At 35.2% G+C, this 24,729-nt stretch overlaps 1 long non-coding RNA gene across 1 annotated transcript in view; it reads right to left on the bottom strand.

The window, feature by feature from the left end:
• Positions 1-24,729, bottom strand: part of LOC140509511 (uncharacterized) — a 138,364-nt gene that overhangs the window by 112,870 nt on the left and 765 nt on the right. The gene's annotated exons all lie outside the window — the stretch shown is intronic.

Below are 24,729 nucleotides of genomic sequence, written 5' to 3'. Positions count from 1 at the left end.
AATATATTGAAGATTGATAAATATTAATCCATCAATACATTTTTTGAAATGATTAAGGATTTAAGTAGTAAGGACCTTGGGTTAAAGCAAATTTTACAGACTGGTAAAAAGTGCTGCTGACTGGGTTCAGATAACTGCTGACAACTGGACACAATGATCTAATTCCTTTGTTACTCTTTAAACCACAAGCAAGTAGGTAGTATTAGCAAAAATTCTTCATGGACAACTGAATTACTATAATTGGTCACCTAGTTAATCTAAAGTATCAAGAGAATAAACAGATCTCCAAACTACCTATTTACAATTGCTCCAACTAGGCTGGTTTGCTTACTCTGAGGGTGTAAAAGTGGGGGTTGGGCAGAAGGGCACTGCTGACCCCTTGTTCATAGTTCTTAATTAAAACATTTCTTATGCAAAAAGATGAGTTGTTTTTATTGTTTAGATTTGAGTGGGCCTAAAACCATTGTTCCCAAAGAACCACTGCATTTCTCATATGCACATTATGATGAAATAATGTCCATACCTTCTAAGTTCCTCTTCCCTACTTATAATTAATGAATTATCTTCTTTTTTTGGTTTTATGCCAGACTTTAGTGCTCATGTACATCAGCACTCTACCAATTAATTTCTATTAAAAGGGCTATTTTTTTTAAGGAAATCATTTCAGAATTACCTGACAGTTCAAATAAGCAACTGGTAGAGAACTCCGAACAGAGTAGGTACTTAATAAATATCCTTAACTCATTTGAAGTACCAAAATTAAAAAAAAAAATTAATACTATGTCTTGTAAAATTGCATTAATTATTTTAACTATTCTTTTTTATTATGTAGAGCTTACCTTAAATCATGGAATGCCAACATTCCTTTAGAACTTCAAAGTTTTCTATTATATGCACCTGAATGGCAACATGAATGGTAAAATAATGAAATCCAGTCTTTTCAAAAAATAAACATAGAGCCTGAACAAGTAAACCCACTGTCAGTTCAAATAACTGCTCTCTGAACTAAAATGAAGGTGAAACAGCTTTCCCAAATGAAATGAAGATATCAACTGCATTAAATTAGATTTTTTTAGTACTTAATTACAAGGCAGTTTTTCCAGTATCTGAATTACCTGCCTCAAATAACCTTTTAAATTGAACTAAACAGTGTTGAGCTGGGAGCGAGTTTTCTATTCCCTTATTTTGGCACAGAGTTCAGCATTTCATTTCTATCTTAACTAATAGAACAGCTTTAAAAATACAGATGAGATGTCAGGTTTAAATCATATGTTTACAATTGGAGCATATGCCTTTAATGTCCACCTCAATGTTATGCCCAGAAGTTCACATATTATGAAGTAATTTTAATGCTCTTCTTTTGATTGGAAAGTAATATTTTGAGAGACTACACATTTTTACTTTGGGGAATTAAAACAACAACATCAACACTTTGTTGTTCACTTCTCAGAAGGAGAAGATTATCTGTACTTTTCAACAATTTACATGGTGGCTAATACAACCCTGGGGGCAGTGAGGTGGTGCAGTGGGTGTGGTGCCAGGCCTAGAATCAGGAAAAGTCATCTTCCTGAATGAATACAAGTCTGGCCTCAAGATTCCCCTTAAAAATAATGTATTCTTTCTTTAGTAAGTGAATGATGGTAGAAGTAAAAAAAAAAAAAAATAAAAATAGTTAAGTTAAGCAGGAAACATCTGCCTCTACCCTTGCTTCACATTGTTGGGTTTTTTTTTCAATTATTACTTATCCGATTTGTTTTTACATTACAGTTACAACTTTGTGAGAACTCAAAAAAAAAGTAAACCTGTACAGTTACTTCATTTGTAAATGCTTGCAAAATTTCTCTTAAATAGCAAAACTCCCAGTTCTCCATTAAAAAAAATAACAAGCTTGTTTCCCCTCATTCTCACTCCTTTAAATCATTGGGGGGAAAAAGGAAAAAAAAATTTGTAACTAATACACATGATCAAGCAAAATATATTCCCTCAGTCTTTGTATGCACACTTTTATATGTGTATGTATGTTTATATATGCATGTATATATATGCCTGTATATATGTATGTGTGTATATGAACACATACACATACATATATGAGCAAGGACATTAAGTTTACTATAAATCTATGGATTTAAATTACAGGATTATACTATATCTACATATAATTACATATTTTCATGAATGTGCATAATGTGAATTACATATACAAACATGATTCCATAATAATATAACATAACACAATAAGGTATATGTATGTGCATGTGGATAGATGTATGTATATATGTAATTCTGCAGCTTAAATCTATTACCCCTCTGTAATAGTATGTTTTATCTTTTATCTTTGCATTCATCATAACTCTTGCAGCTTTCAAAAATGTTCGTTGTTATGAAGTAGTTATTCTATAAATTATTCTATTTCTGGTCATTTTAATATTTGTTTTACAAAAGTCGTAAAATTGCTTAATTTTATAATATTGATTCTTTTTCTGGTTCAGCTCACTTCCCTCTCCATCAGTTTATACAATTCTTTCCATGACTTTTTAAAATCATCTATTTCTTCATTTCTTACAGAATAATAGTATTTCATCATAATCATATGTATCACATATCCAGCCATTCCTCAATTGATGGATATCCCACAGTTTCCTCTCCGCCCATGACAAAAGGAGTGGGAACTTTTTGAAGTGATAAAAGTGCATGCTTCACTTTCCTACTTTTTTATATATAAAACACTGGCTCATCTGTGTTGTAGTTATTGACTTCTCTCCATTTTTAATTCAATTCAATTAAACAAATATAATTAAATTCCTACTATGTACAAGGGACTAAAATATTTTTATTTCTAGGCTCAAAAATGACATTCTTTGAAACTTGGTTTTAGGTATAAATTTATGTTAACATCATAACCCCTTACTTTATAGCCTTAATATTATATATCATCTTATTAGTAGAGTAATATATAAAATATAAGTAATGTATAAAATATTAATGCATAAAAGATATGTATGAAAAAGATAGATAGCACAGTAAATAGAACATTTGCCCTTCAGTCAGGAGCATTTGAGATCAAATCCAACCTCAGACACTTACTATCTGTGTGACCCTGGGTAAGCTACTTAATCCCAACTACTACACATATCCCCATCAAAAAAGATGTATAATAAAATAGTTCATCTTAAGAGTTTTGGATAATAAAAATTTCTAAAATTAGGATCCATTTTTATATAAAACACATATCAGTAGAATATATTTCCTTGATTGCACTATTTGCTTTCATTTATGTCCTCAGGTCTTAATCTGACTCATAATAGATGCCTAATAAATGTATTAACAATCAATTTTGAGGACAGAACCTGTTTTCTTTTTTGCCCCTTGTTATCCCTTTCATCTAGCAAAATACCTAACACTTTGTTTCTTGGACTAGATCTATGATTCCATTAGTTTAGGGAAATTCTGATGAGGAAACTCCCTGTAACAAAATAGAACACTTAATATGCACTTTAGTGTCCTAAAGAGTTACGTGACCCACTGAAAATTTAAGTGCCTCCTCAGGATCGTCCAGACAATGTAAGACAGAGGTAAGACTTGAATCATTTTTCTTTTTCTGAGGCCAGCTCTTTACTAAATCACAATGCTACTGTGACTTAGCATGTCTCAGGCACTTAATTAATGATAATTAAATCATTGAATTGATGTTTATAAAGTTCTTACCTAGAAACAACTATTATGGAAGTGTGCTAGGGTTGGAAGCTCAATTCCAGGTGGACAGTCTCGGGCGGGTAAAGGTGGGAACTTCTAAATCTTAGAGTTCTCACGAGACCCCCCAGGAAACGGCTGGGAATCGAGGTGAACCGAGCTATCTCGTGTATTTCTGCCTCTTCCCGTGAGAGACGTGATGGGAGAGAGCTCTCCCCACCCTCGAGATTGTCCCGGATCTGGGCACACTATTGTTATCTAACAGCACAGTATTCAGATGCAAACTATGCTGCTGAAGAGTTTAAGTAGGATGAGGAAAGCCTAAAAGCTCTCTTGGCGGGAGGGGCGCGGAGCAGACAGGACAACAAGGCTCCGCTTTTCCTCTCTCCTCTCTCCCCTCCCCCTCTCTCCCCGCTTATACTTCTACTTCCAATCTCTTATTGTAAGATATTTGCCTCCTTGGGAGATCATTCTCTTTCCCCTGCACTTGTAACTAGACCCTGAAATAAAGCTCAACCCTTGTTCGACTCTGGAACGTCCTTTCTCTCATACGAGCATCCGGTTTGGCCAACCAAAGACCTCGGGAGGTGAGGTAAGAAGACTCAGGTAGCCCACAGGCCTCTAGGCCTGGCAGAAGTGAAAGTTTTATACTCATTTCATATTTGAGGAAGGTTGTTGAAGTTTAAAAGGAGCAAATTGATTTAAAGGAAGATTTTTCTCTTGAGTCATATTCTCCAGGTCCCTTAAATATAATATAAACAGTCTTCTGGTGTTTAACCCAGGTAAATTAGGTCCTTATAATTTGTTTAGACTTAGTTCAATAGTGTTTCTTTTTTGTTGAATGGAAACAATAGTTTGTTCTGCCTTGCTCCAGTAAGCAAAAATAACCTCATATTACAAGGTAAAGCTACGTCCTTGTCACTGAAATGATCCAGTCTTATTGTTTTGTGGCCTTTGGCTAATTTATCACCTCCTGGACAGAGATGAAAATGCAATTTCATTTGTAGGTGGCACAGTGTATAAAGTGCCAGACTTGGAGTCAGGTAAACTCATCATCCTGAGTTCAAATCTGGCTGCAGGCTCTTACAAACTGTGTGATCCTGAGAAAATCATTTAATTCTGTTTGGCCCAGTTTTCTCATCTATAAAGTGAGTTAGAGAAGGTAATGGCAAACCACTGTAGTATCTTTGCTAAGTAAACTCCCAAAAGGATCACAAAGAGTTGGATGCAGCTGAAAATGACTGAAGAATACAAAAAAGTGACTGACTTGATCACTAAATATAAACTGGGGCCAACTCTCCAAATAGCATAAATGATATTGAGATCTGTTTTTTGCAATTTCAAAAAAATCTTGAGAAGTTCACCCTCCACCAGAAGATAACAGCAGAATAAAACAATCATTGCACCCACAGCGTGGCGCACTGCTGTCTCTTTTTGAGTGATGGCTGCCTTCTGCCAAACTGATGAAAGTTATGATTACTCACGATGTTGAAGCACAACACAAAGTTTGTTTCATTGGAGATGATTACTGGACCATGTTCAATGAGTTATTGTGAATGCATCTAAGGCACAGATCATGCTTGATATATTATTGAAAATATCTGAAGGCATAAATCATGCTGTCGTTTTTTGAATGGCACACTACATGATCCATAGTCTCTAAAATATTTATTTTTAAACAGCTTCTTTGGCTTAAAATCTTTTTTTGTGACTCAGGCTTTACTTACTCCTCCTCCTCCAAACAAACACGTTAAACACACCATTTCCAAAGAAACCTGAACAAGTAGGGATTATAGAAAGAGCAGTAAACCATGTATACACATAAAGATAACACACAAGAAAAATATAGTTTGAAAAACAAACTAGCTAAGCTATATTTGGAATGGATCCCATTCCTCATATGTGCAAAGAAAATTTAATTTTAAAAACCTGAAACATAATCAAGTTGCTTTTTTACTCGTGATAAAGATATCATAGTTGTGACCTTTCACATAAGTTGAAAATTTCTATTCATGATATTAGCATTTTCACAATTTATCCATTGACTATACAACTCTTTTATATGTGAAAATTTAAAAAAATAGCAAAATTATAATTAAACTATTATTGTGTTATCATTATACATCTGACAAAATGGCAATGATGCTAGATCATGACTTGAATGTGAATCAAGAGGGACAGTATTAGATAGATCATTATACTTATAAATGCAGAACAGTAGTCCCAGATCATTTATGGATTTCCAAACTATTTTTCACAGTACGTGTCTTAACAGTGAATATTTTCATAAGTAAGATGGTGAAGATGATGCCAACAGTCACTTACGTATAGATCCACCTTATAGTTACAAAATACTTTCGTGTTATTTGATCCCAAACAAACTAAGAGAGACAGGTGTATAGAGTTTAAGCACTACACCCAAGTTAATTGGAGTGAACTTATGATTTCCCATTTGTCCTTTCTAACTGTACGTGAAAGTCCTCTCCTAAGGGTGGCTACAATATATGGGATTCCAAGCATTAGAAAGGGAAGCTTAATATACTTTGATGTCCTATTAAAAAAAGTGCATATACCAAGATTGTAAACTTGTTTCTGAGATAATACTAGTCTATTCTCTTTTAGAAATGTGTAACCATAAGGATTTTCTTCTTTGATTATATCATTTTCTATAAAAGCAAACAAACAAACAAACAAAAACTGTTGCCATTATAACATAAGGACCAGTGGGTTATTGAATTAAAGTTGAAAGTGTTGTCAGGGGCCATTTAGTCCAATCACAAAATTTTACACATAAGGTCTTATATTCCAAAGTAAAGAACTGACTATGTCACTCTACTTACATGTTAAATTACATTTCATTATTTTAAAATAAAAGATAACTATTTAGGTTGACAGAATATATTTATTTTTTGGTGAATAGACAGTGTGGATAAATCTAGTAATTTCTCTCTGTGGCTTCAAAATGCCACACATACACTCATACATATGTATATGTAGCTATGGGAACATGTGTATGTGTATATATATATACATATATATATGTATATATATATATGTATATATATATACAATTATATTTATCATTATCATTAGCATCATTATGTTGAAGGATTCATAACTTGAATAAGTGGAGGGAGGAGGTGAGCAATAGCAAAGGCATATATGCAGACTTACCTTTTTTCTTTTATGGGAGGGGGAGGACCAGTGAGGTGATTCTGCTTGTAGGAGTAGGGTGTATACATTGGTAAATAGGAGATAAAAGATTGTGTTTGTAGGTGAGATGAATTAAAGAAAGGATTAACTCTGATTTTAAGATTTATGTTCTTTTCCTATAAACTAAGGAAATCAGAGGAATGAGGGCTGTGCCAGAGATTAGCTGAGAATTGGTAGACTTATTTTACCCCCAGGAGCAACTGAAAGTTTCTTAAAGTAGTAGGTGGTGACTAGGTGGTTCAATAGATATAGTGTCAGTCCTGGAGTCAGGAAGACTTGAGTTCAAATTCAGACTCAGACAGTTACTCAGACCTCAGGAAAGCCACTAAGTACCCTTATTTGCCTCAGTTTCCTCATTGGCAAAATGAACTTGAGAAGGAAAAAGTAAACCACTCTAGTATCTTTGCCAAGAAAACTCCAGAGAGGTCTGGAAGAGTAAGACACAAGTGAAAATGATTAAATGGAATAAAATAAATGGAACAGAGTCTGGATAAAGCAGGGAGAGGTCAGAAGAAAGTCAGAATAGAAAGGGGGTAAGATTAGTAATCAAATGGAATTATCAAAGTTCCAAAATGGAGGAACCACAAAGCCAATGAGTTGAAAAGCTCATTTGTTAGCATCTCAAATAGGGAATTCAGAAACTGAAGAAGGAGCCAATCAAAGAACTAGCAGAATTCATAAAGTACAGATTAAGAGTGAGGAGATCAAATCAGAAGAGAGGATGATTTGCTTCTCTTGAAGTTCAACCCAAGGCAACATCTTATCCCCTGGCTGAATGAACACAATAGACACAATTTCTATTTTCAGAAGATTTTTCTGATGGATGTCCATAGAGTAAATGTATTAGGGTAGGAAAAGACTAGCTAGCTTCTCATCTTACCCATAGGCTACAGCTTTGATTTTCCTCAAGATGAAAGACATGATCCTTTTAAGGAGAAAATCAGAAAGTAAGAACAGTTAATCTCTCTCATATTTAATATCTAGGGTTTCTTAGAAGCAGTATTCTCTTGATCTGTGTTCATATCTCCTTCTATACATGATAACCATTAGTTTAAGTACACTTTCCTTGCTTACAGACTTTTGTTTAAAATGTGATTGTTATTGAGGAAAAATATGTTGAAGCAATGATGATCATGTGGAAGCAAACTTGGAATATTTCTGAATGTTTCAATGCAAATATGTAGAGACCTTTAAAACCTTATCCTCTTTCCTTTTTGGACAGCTTCAAGTCTTCATAGACAGAAGGCAGTATTTGGAAATGACTTGGAGGAAAAGTGTGTTATTTTTGAAAATAAACTATAGTCTCAGGAAGAAAAATGACATCTTACTTGTGCATATGGTTTTACCTGGTACTATATGCAATTGAAAAATAAAGTCTACACTAATCAGTAAGATATTGGAAAGTTCCTTTTCCTGATGAGGAGTTGGACAAGGCCCACGCAATTTTCATTAAGTTGTTCAAATGAGCTGCATTCATTTGATTACAAAGGATGAAATCTTTGACTTTCCTTAATGCATACTAATGCTCATTTTTTCAATGTGCAAGACATAATCTTGACAGACTTATATCCAAGTCCTTTGGTCCCTAAAGATTCTTCCTTATTTCATTTTCCATTAATAATATATTAGTCCATGGCTAAGCACTTCCCACAAAGTCCCTCCTGAGATATTTGAATTTGTCATCTTGAAGAATGATGAAATCATGAAAAGCAGTTTTCTATTTCACTTTCACTGCTCAAGACTCTTTTATATTGTAGCATAACCTTTGAAATAATTATAACCAAGTGAGGCTCTTGAAACAAAATATGAATGCTTGGAGAGAAATAAAAATGCAAACAATTAAGTTTGAATCAGATTATGATGGATCCAACTGAATCAAGATATTTCAATGCAAATAGTTGCTCATTTAATTCCTAGGATGGTACTACATATGCATAATTCTGTACTTGCCTCTGAATTTCCATGTTTTGAGGCTTTAATGAGATACTATTCCATATTTTCTCATTGCTTAATTTATTGTAACAATTAAACAAAGAAAATCATCCATACATCTGTGTGTTTACTTATCTATGAGGTATGATACTGTATTATGGATGTTCCCAGGCTATCAGAACAAAACAATAGATGAAAGTAAAATTTAAGCAAAGAAAACCTTCTCATTTTTTCTCTAGCCTCAAGCCCCAGTACTTAAGAATTCTTTGCTCTTTCAACTGACTATATATATTTTGAATTGCTTAGTATACTAGATCCAAAAATTGTTCTCAAAAGTTACTACTATATAACAAAGGAAAGATGGAGCGAAGGGGAGTCATATAAGCAAGGAGTGAGAGGAAGAGAGAGAAAGAGAAAGAGAGACAGACAGAGACACACAGAGACAGAGAAACATAGAGAGAGGGAAATTATTTACTCAATGCTGGCTATGTGCAAAGCACAATAAATACAAATAAAGTGAAAGTCATTGCTGTCAATAAACTCAAACTGTAAATAAAAGAGACAACAAATAAAATAAAATTCAGCTGCAAGCAGATGCAAAGATCAGAGGTACTTTGAAGGTCCAACAGTGGGAAGGATGGCAGGGTACAGGGTACTTCTATTACTTAGCTCAATAGTGCTAGGGTAGACTGAAGGGTAAGTGAAGCAATCAGTATGCTAAGTCCTCATAATTCTCTACTTACACCTGAGGTACACAGTTGTTAAAGAGGGGAAAATACAACAGCTGTCTTAGAAACTGAGAGGATGCATAATGGGCAATTTCAAAGTTTGTTTTTTTTTTTACAGTTTAAAAAATATTCATCTATTTATACCTGAAAAATATTTTACTTTTAAAAATGCTATTGAAAATTAATCAGTACAGTTTTTTTTAAGGCTGTGTCATGATCAAAGATTTTTATGGTCTCTTCACCAAAACATTTTACAAAAAAATGTCACTGTGATTGCCAGGGGCAAATAATTGAACTTTTCAAATTTTGAAAAGACAAGCCTTTAGGTTTCTTTAGAAATTGAGCATATTTTCATGATTCCATAACCACCAACTATAAAGTAAAAAAAATCAATCAATCAAATGTTATTTTTGTCATAGTTATGACAAATATAAGGACTGATCTTTTTCTCTTTACTGAATTAAATGACTATTTTGGCATCATAGATATGTCATAATTTGTTCAAGAGGCCATAACAAATAAATGGATATTGTAAAAGATTCTAGAGAGTATTGAATCACTGATGACTTCGCACATGCATATGTATATATACATGCATATATACATATATAAAATTGGCAAACACATAATGTAGATAATATTATAAAGCTTCTGAATTCAGTAAATAGAAATTTCTTGATGCTCTTTTTTATAAATATCAATATTTGGCATTTATTTATATGATCATGTATAAATGAACCTCATCCTGACCCAGAATTATTCAATGTGTTCACTTTTACTCTCTATATTTCCAAAAAATGAAAAAAGAAAAACATTATTCAATTTAAATGTTGCCATTGAGTAATATCCATTATTATCTTATATAAAGCAAAACAATGAACCTGTTAAGAGATACAAGTTTTGCTATTCTCATTTTAAGTAGAAAAGTATTAAAATAGTAGAATTAAAAACCTTGCTAACCAAATGCAAACTGTTTCTATTATTTTTTCAAATTATTTTGTTCAAAAGAAATTTTAAATTAAATTAATATTAAGAATAAAAATTACTTATTTATACATAAATGCTCACTAATTTAAAAAAAAATACCCTAAATGTAGCAGGAACCAAGGAAACAACATTTTATCCCAGCTGTCTTTGGGATTATACTAGCCTAAAGATAGGGTTCTGGGCAGCATGCCCTGAAGATCCTGTGACTCTCGAATAGGGATGTCAGGAACTTACAAATAAATGGATCCTCCATGGGAAACAGTGCATAAATTTGGACACCTTTGGAAAGAATACGGGGGGAACCTCAGTGTCATGAATGTGGTTTCCTGTGAAATGATTTGCAATAATACCTCACTATTCATCTTGACAGTATGAAGTCCTAACTGCTTAATGAAATAGAAAAGATGAAGTATTTTAAATTAAGACCATACAATAGAAAAAAAATCTGCCTTTTCCATGTTTCCAAAAACAAAATGTCCCATTTGATGAAAAAAAAAATTCTTCCTATGGAAAACAGAGAAATGACAGTTTTCCCTGTCCTGTTACCTCTATTTCTATATTATTTCTCTAAAGAAAATAGACATAGCTGAATCCTGGAATTATGTTCCTTCAAAGCTCCCAATTATCAAATAGAATTAATTTAAAATCCCTGAAACTAACCTACTCCTGTACCTACTGCACTGAAGCCACAGGGACTGGTGACACTTGATTTTCCAGTTTTTAGATATGCATGTAGTTTTCTTTACTGTAGAGCTTTCTGTATTCTAAATAAGTGAACTAGGCTCCCAATGCTGCAATTGTTTCCATACATCAAATACCTCCAGTTTGTCCTCCATCAGACCACCCTAGAAATACTAAAACCTTAAAGGTCTCTAGCCTGTCTCTTAGATTTTTAAATAAATCAACAGCAACACGACCAGTCCAGGCCTTCTCTTCAAAAATCTGACAAGCTTATCAATAATAGCCAGTCCAAAGTCAAGAAGTAGGCTGGAAGAAGAGGATAAACAAAAAAGAAATGCTGCCATAAAAATGACTACTGGGGACATGAACACTGGAGACAAATCCAGAAATGAATGACTCCAACACAAACAAAACCTTAGAAAAAAACAGAATTCAGACAGAAATTCAACAAGAATTTCTGGAATTGATGAATAAAAAGACAATTTTAAAGAGTTAGAATGCTTTTAAGGGAATTGAGTTAACTTGAAGGGAAAACGAGAAAAAATAAGAGAAATGGATATAACTGAAAAGGATATTAACAGATTGGCAAAGGAGCTACAAAATCTTACCCAAGCAAGAAACACCATGAAAATTAGAATGGACCAAACAGAAGCCAAATTCTTCTTGAAGCAACAAGACATAATAAAACAAAATAAAACAACTAAAAAAAGAAGAAGAAAAATAATATACTTCAAAGCAAAAATAACATGTCCTAGAAAACAGAGTGCAGAGACCAAGTTTAAGATTTGGTGAGTTATTTCAACCACATAACCATAGAAAAGAATGCCTAACTGTTACATTTGAAGAAATCTAAAAAGAATATTGCCTGCATCTTTTAGAATCAGTGGGTAAAGTCTAAATAAAATCCACCAATCCCCACCTAAAAGAGATCCCAAAATGAAAACTCTCAGGAAAATGATAGCCAAAATCTAGTTTCTAGATGAAAGAAAAAATAGTATAAGCAGCCATAAAGAAATAATTTAAGAAAGGAGGAGTCACAGTCAGTATCATATATGATTTAGTAGGCACCACTGTAAAGAAAGAGACTATAATATATTATTCTCGAAAGCAAAATACATTTATTGGATTATGGCCAAGAATAGATTGTCCAGTCAGGAAAATTAGTATAATCCAACAGAGGGGAATGGTCTTCAATGAAGTAGAGGACTTCCACATTTTCCTGACAAAAAAATCCAGAGCTAAGTAGGAACTTTGACACTCAAATAGGGGAACGAAGACAAAAAAAAAAAAAGCTCAACATCAAAGAACACTCATGAGGGATGAAGGAGGAATAAATTGCTTATATATGGGGAAAATGATGCATGTGTCTTTTCTGAACCCTGTCATCAACTGTGGTAACTGAGAGATTATTAATTAGTCAGAAGGACAAGGAATATTTCTGTTACATTTTAATGATCATAAAATAAGAATTTTAGAAAGAGAAGAGGAATTCATGAAGAGTGGGGCAAAGGAAATGAAGGTTAGAGAAAATTATGCCACATAGTCAGAGTATTCAAATAGACATGTAAACAAGAAGGAAAAAGTAGGAGCAAGCAGCTGACCATTGAACTTCTATTCCATCTTAACTGGTTAAAAAAATAATACACACAGAGAATTATCTGAAGGAATATTTTTAATTCAGCAGGCATATAGAAAAGAAAAAGCAGAAGGCAGGAGATATTAGAGAGAAGATATATTAAGAGAGAGATCACACCTAAGCAAAAACAAACAAACAAGAAACCTTTAAATATGGTCAACAATATTCATATCTCTTTTCACATGTGGAGATGTTTGGAATTAAACCTGGGCCTCATATGTGAAAAGCATGCATTCTATCACTGAGCTACATATAGGCTATTCAGGCAGGACCAATACCTCCTCTATGAGGGCTTACTGAGGTTTTTCTAGAGTTGCTCTTATGTCTCTGGTGTCCACCTATCATCCAACCCTCACCTGTGGCTCGAAGAAACTATAACATGCACAGTTGCCACACTTTGGTAAAATCATTTCAGCAGATTGGGTTAAATCAAGTTGAGGATTACAAACAGATCTCAGACTAATTGGAATAAGAGAGATATCTATCTGAAGGAGGTGAAAACATTCCCCAGTGGAATGTGTGGATAAGAACAATTTATTCCAATGGCCACGAGAGTGCCTGAAGCAGATCCTGTGGAGTACTTAGAACTTAGTCAGATATCAAAGATACCAGCCACACATTGCGTCCCAGGTCATTGCCACTTTTCCTGATTTCTGTCTTGCCACTGGACTTTGATGTCTCTGACAGAGTGAAGTTAATGACTTTGTGCAACTCTTCCTCCAATTCACATACAATCCCCCATACATATCAAGGGGTAAATTATTCTTGACTAACAGGTGCAGCTCAATTTTTATCCACTACTCTGAAGTTTCCCCTAGACAAATCCATGAAATAATTTCTCCTTCCTTTTATAATCTATATTCTTTACCATGAATTCAAATTTTCTAACGGATGGAAATTTCCTTTATTACTATAGAACTCTACTAATACAATTTCAGATGTCAACAATAAAGAGACAAGGAACTGCAGAGTTCTGAATCCAGACAGATGGACGTTCTGGCAAAACGCATTACCCCAGGAGGAATTGTGGAGTTGAAATCTAAAGTTTCCTCATAATTTCATATGTGCTTTAGTTCCTGAATTTTCACACATAGCAATATTTTTTCTTTACATATATGACATTATTCTGCTTCTATCTTTAAATTTTCTGTCTTTTATGAATAAGGTGTAATCTTCTGATGTTGTTTGTGGTGCTGGAAACTCCAAAATGTAAGGGTACAAGGATGTCTGCCCAGAAAGAAATCAAGGACTCAAGCTTTCTTTCAGTCAAGGTGGCAAAGTTTTGCTGTAATGACAATAGGAGCAGGTGAAATTCCTAGTGAATCTACAACTTAATGGTGGTGAGACTGATACTTACATACAAAAAAGGGGCAGTGAAAATCTCTGGATAGGACTAATAAGTGTAGCCTGGGTGGGCCAGATACAATATAGAAAGGAACAAAGAATTCAGGGGTGGGAGTTACAGTGAAATGAACATCAAGTAAGCTGACTGAGTGATCTAGGTGGTCTGGAATGGGCCAAATGCCTTGGGTGGGATACTAGTGATTTGGGCTATGAAATGTATGGAAAAAATCAGGGACTGGGTAGTTTTCAAAGACATGGTCTTTTCCTTTTAGGGGTCTGGATCCTGTCACTCTATCACTACCAGAATTATTATCCAAGCATATATATCATCCCACTAAATCTCAGTGACATATCTATGATCAAATTTGCCCCCCTGTTTCTCTAGTCTTGTTTTTAATTTAGGGAATATACAGGGTACAGACACATAGCATTTTTATATTTATACCTGAGTTCTCATTTTTTTATCCATTAATACTTTCTTGAGTATTGTCTTATGAAATTCAAGTTTTCTCAATTATTTGCATTCTTCCTACCTTCTAGATCATTCATGTGTCTTTTAACATGGAGACTATCCATACATATTTTTTCATGACTCACCTATTGAGTTTAAAGTTTTCTTTGACTAGATTTGTATGATACCAGATAAATGAATAACTGTCAGACTTTGGTAGATGTGTTTCTTATAATAGCAGAGAGTCTTTAAAAATGTGGAAAGTGAATGGCATATAGATTGTACTTGAAACTTTCTTATTGATAGTTGATTTGGGTATATTCAGTGAACTAAGAGTCCAAAATTGGGGTGGGGTGAATAAAATGTGCTAGTTAATTGTGCATTATCCAAGAAAGTTTCTTTTTATTAGAAAATTCTGGAATTTGCTGGTTATAAACCATTGCCTGAGAACAGTGGAGAAAGGTAAGCACTGACAAACTGATAGAGAATTTCCAGGAGTTCTGAAACCTGATCAGTTACAGAATGAAATAGAGGACTAGAAGCAGAAGGAACAAGAAGGAAATATCATTTATGGAATCACAACCTCAGGCTACCTGTGCTCAAAGGAAACTCAGAGACCAACTAACTCAACTTAAATCTCACCAGGAATCTCCTCTACAACATTTCTGATGTGGTTATCTAATGTCATTTTGAAAACCTTTAGTAGGACAGGGCCCATAACTTCTTAAAGCAATCAATTCTACTTTTAGATCAGTTTTAGGAAGTTTTCCCTTAAATTTAAAATGCTGTAATTCTCATAGGTTGCTCAAAGTTCTACCTGGTGAATCCAATTGGGAGAAATTTAATCCTTATCCTCTTGAAAAACCTCTTAACTATTTGAAAATAGTTATCGCTTCTACACCTCAAATTTCTCCTTTTCTCTTTTTCTAAAAGCTTAACATCTGCTTTTTCCTAAATAAAGGATTATATGGCATGAGATAACAATGTTTTCTGCCAGCAGATAAAATAATAGAATGTAAAGATTTCAGACTTAGAACATTGTTCTTGAAAACAATTAGAATTATATTACATTTTATAAAAATTTTATAAACATTTCATAAATGAACATTTTATAAAAAAATCTTTGCAAATGTATTGTGGTAGAGATAAACTCAAATACAGAGAAGTAGATGTAATTTTGAAAGTCCAAGTTACCCTGAAATGGAAGTTAGTTTAACAATGGAGCCACTCTTACAGAGACAGAAATAATACAATTATTATTTATATGTGTCTCTCTATGTGTCTCTCTCTGTCTCTCTGTTTCTGTCCGTCTTTGTCTCCCTGTGTCTCTGTTTGTCTCTGTGTCTGTCTAGAAACATTTTTAATGATTAAAAATTTGGGTCAAGGTAATCAAAAATATATGCACAGATGACATTTTCATTACTGCTACCAATTAAAGTCAATATTCTTGTTGTCTGTCCTTCATTCTTGAAGAGGACCATTGCATCAGTAAGCTAATGCAATGGTATGCGAGTGAATTGGATTTAGTTGATGGAGGGAGGTTTCTGCAAAGTCACCAGCCAATTCCAATTTGGTCTCCACTGGGCAGCTCCTTTTCTACTCACAAAAGTTGTTGCTTGTCCTTCCTTCTTAAAGGGGACTATAACATCAGTAAGGTGACTTTTTTTTTCTTTCTTAAAAACCAGTTTCAAACCCAAATCACTCTGGATTTCATTTGATTATCCAACAGTATGTTTCAGGGCAACCTCTTCTCAGTCATTGTTTTGGCCCAGACTTGATTCAGAATGAATACAAATAGCAGTTATTTTGGCTTTGGCCGGAAGCCCTGACCATCTTTCCATCCCATATTGACTTTTTAGAAGTTTTTTATTCATTCATTTATCCATCATCTATCTATCTATCTATCTATCTATCTATCTATCTATCTATCTATCTATCTATTCGTTCATTCCTTTATTTATTGACTAGGTAAAAAAGATAGCCTCAAACATTAAGTGGGAGTTGCATTAGTCAAACTGAAACCTGTTAAAAACTTTAGCTTAAAAAGGCCAAGTTCTCCCATTGCATCCAAGCCTCTCTCCAGTCATCCTGTTCTATATCTTGCCAACGGACTCAGATGGTTCTGGAGGAGAAAATGAATCTGGTGACTTTACATAGCCCTCTCTCACTAAAATCCAATTCACTTGCATGTCAGGGCTTTAAAGCCAAGAGCTTCATAAAAGAAAGTCAGATATAGGAAATTAAGAGCTCATACATAGAGTGGGATATATATTTTTGAACTGTGATTTAAAACATAGAAGTGATGTATATTGCATGGAGATGTTCCATAGGCATATGCATCTTGGATAGACACTAAAAATGGACAATGATATTGAAAATGAATGCAACCTGAACTATTTTGGACAATTTTGCAGTACTTTCAACAGCATTAAGATTCTTCCAGACAAAGGTGCCCTTTGACATAAAAACAAATATTCTTCTAGTGATGCTATATAACTATGAGATAAGGAATAATTGTCTGAAAAATTGAAAGTGAAAGTCAAGCAAAGAGCAATATAAACACATGTTCTACGTAAGTAGGTTGTATATATTAACAATCCAGAACTGTACAGAAGTGACACGAAGTGTTATCTGTGAGATTGTAATAAGAAAAGGATTGGGGTAGACCAGTCATATGGCAGTAAGTACACCAATGTTTACCCACAATGCCAAGAAATATGGCGGAAGGCACCTAACATATGGTGGCAGGACATAGACAACATATTAACAGAGAAAGTGTGGGTGAGGTTTCAATCTGAACTGTTTAGATTGAGAATCTAAGACATCATAGGCCCATTCAATTGTCCAATAAATGAATGAGCTAGGCATTTAAATATTGCTTACAGATTGACATTAACCTGGGCACATGGTCCCATTCATAGATCTAGCTTATACATTTGCATTCATATCCAATAAATATGAATTCCTCTATACTTTTCTACTAGGCCTAGTATGTCACCAAGGAAATATTCACAGCACTGGCAGTGACTAAGAATATCCTGGCATCATCCTGAATCACAAGGTATAGCAGACTCTTCATATAGAAATCAGAAGAAAAACACTTATTCAGACACCAGAAAGCTAAATCCATCATAGTGACAAAAAAGTTAATGCACATTAGAACTGCAGTGGACAAAGTCATTTGCAAGCCTCCCTCCTTACTCCTTCCTGGTGCCTTCCCACAAACACTGATAAGACTAGCTGTGCCTGCCTGTGACCTCTCTCCTCCACACTAACTGCTCTCACCAACTTCCTCCCAGTTCTGTTCTACCCTTCTTGTTCCACCCATTTGGCAAACTCCTCCTACCACATGTGACTTAGGCTTCCATGTGATTCAAGCAGGTCACGTGGTTCTATTTATGAATGGGAAAGACCTTCCCATTTAAATTTCCATTACATCTAGTCTGCAATAATTACTTTCAGGCATGTATTTAGTGTTACAAAGGTCATACTTAGGCAATATACATATTTGCAATCCCCAGTCAAAAAAAAAAATCCAAAGATTATGTAGTTTAGAACTTCATAAAGACATTTCATGATTGAAGTATTTCAAGTGGACATATTTTGGAATATGATAGAGTTGTGTTGTTGTTGTTTACTTAGTTCATATTTTATCCTCTGAGAATATAAAAAATCATATATGAGCATAGATTTTTCTTTAACAGATGTAGAATTTGTCATTGAGTGCTAGCAGCCTATTATCTGTGTACATAAATTTCTCACTTTTTACTGCTTGGATATCTCTAATTATTTTTTATATTTTCTTGTATTCTTTTTGCCCAGAGGCTTGAATACCTGAACAAGGAAAAATATACACAAGGGGTTTTCATGTTCTGCATTCCCTTCAAAGGTAAGAACCTAAGAAAACACTTAGAGTTTTTCAGTCCTAGTTTTCTTGCTGTCAGTACACAAAAACAGTCATTCTAGTTTGCTATAGTAGCTCATCTGTATGATATGCTATACAATGAGGGACTCAGATTGATTTTGTTATCCAAGTTTCAATAATTTATATTTTATCATAGCAATATATTATTCTTTCCATAAATTTAAAGAGATCTCAGTGTCAGTACCAGAAACAAGCAAGGTTGGGAGAAGTGTGGCCACACCAGATAGGGATCAAGGTTTTCAGTTCTTCTGAATCATTGAAGCCTAAGTCCAAAATGTTCCTGATGCTATGGAGGAGACAGGGCTACAAAAGTGAACTGACTAAAAGCTTTTGAGAAAGTGTTTCTTTTTGCTGTTTGTCCTTTTTGCTAAAGGAGGACCAAAACTACATCAAAATCCTGGGGACAATGTACAGTGTGTCCATTTGTTGCTGATTATATCAATTCAAGCTACAAAGACTCTGCCATAGGTTGGGCACAAGTAGTCTATAAGGTCATTTAGGAAGAAGATTTTTCTAAATTTGAGCAACTCATATTTCTTTAGAATTACTGTAATTCTGTTTTGCTCATAGAGTACAAAACATTCTTTGAGGTGGGTATCCCATGCTGGATGATCCTGTGCTCGTGTCGTACATGTTCGCAATCAATACCAAATTTCTTTAGAGAGACCATGACAGTTTTCTTGCATTATCTCTTATGACCTCTGTGTGAGTGCCTTGTATGAAAGTCTATTCATAAAATAGATTCTTAGGAAAATGCATGGTTGGAATTCAACAACAAGGTCAGTCCATTGGAGTTGACCCTTCTGAAGGACAGATTGAATGTTTGTGTTCAACTCAAGAAAAGACCTCAGTATCTAGCACTCTATCTATCCAGGTGATCTTCAAAATATTCCTAAGACAATTCAAATGGAAGGGGTTCAATTTTCTCGCAAGGTACTGGTAGACTACCCAGGTTTTGAAAGAAACAAACAATGAAATCAGCACAATAACTATGTAGACCTTTAGTCTGATAGGCAGACTAATACCTCTTCTGTCTCACATGCTATTTTGGAGCATCCCCAATACTAAGCTAGCTTTGGTAATATGTGTATCAAGTTCATCAAAGCAGACTGCCAAAGGAAGTTTGTGTGCGTCCTGGCCCAGATAACTAAATGAGGTGATATACACCAAATATCTGAAAGTTTCCCACTCCTATTCCACTGTTACCAACAATGTAGAGGCTCAGTTTAACCTTCAAGGGAGTAACAAACAGTTCACATAGAGAGAAGACCTGTAATATGTTGACATTCACTCTTGTGATAGTTGTCATGACTTGGGGCTTTTTCTTTTGCTGAATCCAAATGTTTAGCTTGCAGAAGATAAGTCTATGATCAGTCCAACACTCTGTGCCACACATCACTTCATCTTTGTCACTCTCCCATTATGTCTGTCACTTCTCCTTACAATGGTATAGTTGACGTTATGTAGCATTTGTTGCAAAGATGCATCAATAAAGTTTTGTTGCATTTCGGTAAACAGAAAACATTGTGGTTGATGAGAAGATCATGAGACAAGTGAAAACAGCAAGTGACTATTGCTATTGCTATTTCTGACTCCATTTCTTATAAAAACTCTCTGCCATGTCTGAAAGTTTCTGCCTAGTCTAGAATTAGTCACCCAGAATTATGAGCTTTTTTGTCTTTTAGCACATTCATGAAGAGAGTCTCCAGGTCTTCATAAATCTTTCATTGACCTCATCAGGGTTCACCTTGGGAGTAGCATATGACTGATGATGGTGACATGGAACTTTTCTTCAAGTGACAGTTGCATTGTCATGAGCTTGTAGGTTATTCATTTAGGGAGTCATATAAGTTTGTTGACTAAATTAGATTTGATTGTGAAACCTTTGCCAGCTTCCTGGAGTTCCCCATCACTTAGACCACTATAGAAACACATGTATTCAGCTCCAACTCTGGTAATCCAGCCCTCATTTGCCAGCCTTGTTAAAGTCAGGGCTGCTATGTAGATGCTGAATTCTCTCACAAAAAAGATCTGTCTTTCAGGTGTCCTGGATTTCATGATGTCCATAAGTATGAATATATTTCATGTATCAATGGTGAGTGAAATCATCTTTGCAAAAGGTTTTGTTCATTTTTATGATTGTACTAGAGTGTGGGATGCCTACCTATAACAGTAAAAAGACAGGGGTTACAGGATTAGGTAAAGCAGACCATTTATTTTAGTTTATTTACATTTAGTTCTCAACATTCATTTTTGCAAGATTTTGAGTTTCAAATTTTCTCCCCATCTCTACCCTCCCCACACCATAGAACACCATACATTTTGATTACCCCTTGCCCCAATATATCCTCCCTTCTGTCACACCCCTCCCTTCCCTTATCCCTGTCTTCTTTCTTTTCTTGCAGGGCAAGGTAGATTTCTGTACCTCATTACCTGTGTTTCTTCTTTTCTAGTTACATGAAAAGCCATTCTCATCATTCACTCCTAAAACTTTGAGTTATAACTTCTCTCCCTTCCTCCTTCCCCACCTACCCCCACTGAGAAGGAAAGCAATTCAATATAGCCTATATATGTTTAATTTTGCTAAAGACTTCCATAATAGTCGTGTTGTGAAAGACTAACTATATATCCCTCTATCCTATTCTGCCCCCCCCCATTTATTCTATTCTCTCTTTTGACTTTATCCCTCCCCAAAAATGTTTGTTTCTAATTACCCCCTCCTCTCGTGTGCCTTCCCTTCTATCATCCCCCCTTTCCCATTTATCCCCTTCTCCCCTGCTTTCCTGTAGTGTAAGATGGATTTTCACACCAAATTGAGTGTGCATGTTATTCCCTCTTTAAGCCAAATGTGATGAGAGTAAGCTTTACTTTTTCCCTCTCACCTCACCATTTTCCCCTCCATAGAAAAAGCTTTTTCTGGGGAAGGGGGGGGTGGAACCAAGATGGTAGAGTAGAAAGATGCATATAATCTAGCACTTCCCCTACTACCACAAAATACCTGTAAAAAATGACTCAGCAAATTCTAGAGCAGCAGAAGGCACAGAACAACAGAGTGAAAAATATTTCCAGCCAAAGGTAATCTAGAAGGCTGATAGGAAAGGTCTGTCCCATGGGACACTGAACAGAGCAGAGAAATCATAAAGGAATTTCTAAAGTTGAACTGTTTACATTCCTACATGGAAAGATAATATTTGTAACTCTTGAGACTTTTCTCAGTATTTGGGTAGGTTGAAGGATTATACACACACACACACACACACATATATGTATATGTATGTATACATAGAATATAGGTTTTGTTGAATAATAAGAGATGATATCAACAAAAAATAAAATAAAGGGCTGAGAGAGGAAAATATTGTGAGGAGAAAGGGAGAAATGGAATGGGGCAGACTATCATTCATAAAAGAGATAAGAAAAACCTTGTTCAATGGAGGAGAAATGGGAAGAGGTGAGAGGGGGAAAGTGAAGCTTACTCTCTTCAAATATGGCTTAAGAAGGGAATAACATGCTCACTAAATTTGGTATGAAAATCTGTCTTACACTACAGGAAAGTAGGGGAGAAGAGGACAAGGGGGGTGAGGAGGATGATAGAAGGGAGGACAAATGGGAGAAGGGAGTAACTAGAAGTAAACACCTTTGGGAAGGTACAAGGTCAAATGAGAGAATAGAAAAAAAAGGGGGACAGGGCAGGATGGAAGGCAATATATTCAGGCTTACACAATATAACTATTATGGAAATCTTTTGCAAAATGACACATATATAGCCTGTATTGAGTTGCTTGCCTTCCCATTGGGGATGGGTGGGGAGGGAGGGGGGAAGAGAAGTTGGAATTCAAAGTATTAGAAACAAATGTTGAAATTATTATTGCATATACCTGGGAAATAAGAAATATAGGTAATGGGGTATAGAAATTTATCTTACCCTACAAGAAAAGAGAGAAAATGGGAATAACAGAAGGGTGGGCTGTGACAGAAGGGAAGGCAAATTGAGGGAAGAGGTAAACAGAAAGCAAGGTGTTGGGTAGGGGAAAGATGGGGAGAAAAATTGGAGCTCTAAATTTTGTGGAAATGAAGGACAAAATCTAAAAATAAATGAATAAAACTAGAAAGAAAGAAAAAGATTTTTCTTCCTTTTTTTTATGTGAGATAATTTTCCCCATTCCAATTCTCTTCCTAATATATTCTTCTCTAACCCCTTAATTGAATATGTATATATATACGTGTGTGTGTGTGTGTGTGTGTGTGTGTGTGTGTGTATGGAGAGAGAGAGGTATAACAATAGATAGATAGATGATAGATAGATACATGGATAGAGTTGTGTATGTGTGTATAATCCCTCCAACCACCCAAATACTGAGAAAAGTTTTATGAGTTACAAATATTATCTTTCCATGTAGAAATGTAAGCAATTCATCCCTATTAAGTCCCTATGATTTCTTTTTCCTCTTTGCCTTTTCATGCTTCTCTTGATTCTTGTGTTTGAAAGTCAAATTATCTGTTCAGCTCTGGTCTTTTCATCAAGAATGGTTGAAAGTCCTCTACTTCATTGAATGATCATTTTTCCCTGTAGTATTATACCCAGTTTTTCTGGGAATATGATTCATGGTTTTAATCCTAGTTCCTTTGACTTCTGGAATCTGATATTCCAAGCCCTTCAATTCCTTAATGTAGAAGCTGCCAGATTGTGTGTTATCCTGATTGTATTTTCACAATACTCAAATTGTTTCTTTCTGGCTACTTGCAATATTGTCTCCTTGAACTGTGGACTCTGGAATTTAGCTACCATATTCTTAGGAGTTTTTATTTTTAGATCTTTTTCAGGAGGTGATTGGTGAATTCTTTCAATATTTATTTTACATTCTGGTTTCCGAATATCAGGCCAGTTTTCCTTGATAATTTCATGAAAGATGATGTCTAGGCTCTTTTTTTGATCATGGCTTTCAGGTAGTCCCATAATTTTTAAATTTTCTCTCCTGATCTATTTTCCTGGTCATTTGTTTTCTCAATGAGATATTTTATGTTGTCTTCTATTTTTTTTATTCTTTTGGTTTTCTTTAGTCATTTCTTGGTTTCTGATAAAGTCATTAGCTTCCCTCTGCTCCATTCCAATTTTTAAAGAAATGAGCTTTTGAACCTCCTTTTCCATCTAGTTAATTCTGCTCTTTAAAGCACTCTTCTCCACTTTGGCCTTTTGGACCTCTTTTGCCATTTGAGTTAGTCTATTTCTTAAGGTGTTAATTTGTTCTGCATTTTTTGGGTGTCCTTTAGCAGGCTGTAGACTTGCTTTTCATGATTTTCTTGCATCACTCTCATGTCTTTTCTCAATTTTTCCTCCACCTCTCTTACTTGATTTTCAAAATCTTTTTTGAGCTCTTCCATGTCCTGAGACAATCGCGTATTTATTTTGGAGGTTTTGGATGCAGAAGCCTTGATTTTTATGTCTTCCTCTGATGGGATGCATTGTTCTTCTTCATCTGGAAGGATGGAAGAAAATACCTGTTCACCAAGAAAGTAGTGTTCTCTAGTCTTATTTTTCCCTTTATTGGGCATTTTCCCAGCCAGTTACTTGACTTTTCAGTTCTTTGTCAAGAGGAGAATATGCTCTGGGGACCTGTAAGTTTTCAGTACCTCCAAGATGGCAAAATCAAGGGACAGGAATTTACTCCTACCCTGGCCTGTACTCTGGTCTGTGAGCAGAATTCCCTCTCCAGAGCCTCCAAAAGCTCCACCACACCAGCCAGCACTCCTCACCCCACAGTCACCACTTAGGGCTGAGATCCAGATCAGGTGCTCAATTCCCCCAGCACCTTCAGGCCAAGGCTCCAAAAATGGAAGCTGTGGCTGACTGGAGTCAAGGCTATACTTCTGAGTTCCTTTCTCACCCAAGTTAAAGAGCTTTATCACTGACCTTTGAAGCTGTCTTGGTGTTTGTGTCTTGAGCAATCTGAGACCTGCAGCTGCTGGTGGTGGTACCTTGAAGCCTGTCCTGTCCTTGCTGCTGTGTGACCAAGGCTGGACTGTGCTCTGCACCCAGTGTGATAGACCTTTCCTGTTGGTCTTCCAGACTGCTTTGGGCTGGAAATTTCTTTCACTGTGTTGTTTTGTGGCTTCTGCTGCTCTAGAATTTGTTTATAGT

Source organism: Notamacropus eugenii, chromosome 6 (assembly GCF_028372415.1).
Source record: "Notamacropus eugenii isolate mMacEug1 chromosome 6, mMacEug1.pri_v2, whole genome shotgun sequence".
In the NCBI taxonomy this organism is placed as follows: Eukaryota; Metazoa; Chordata; class Mammalia; order Diprotodontia; family Macropodidae; genus Notamacropus; species Notamacropus eugenii.
This window is presented reverse-complemented; position numbering and strand designations above follow the sequence as displayed.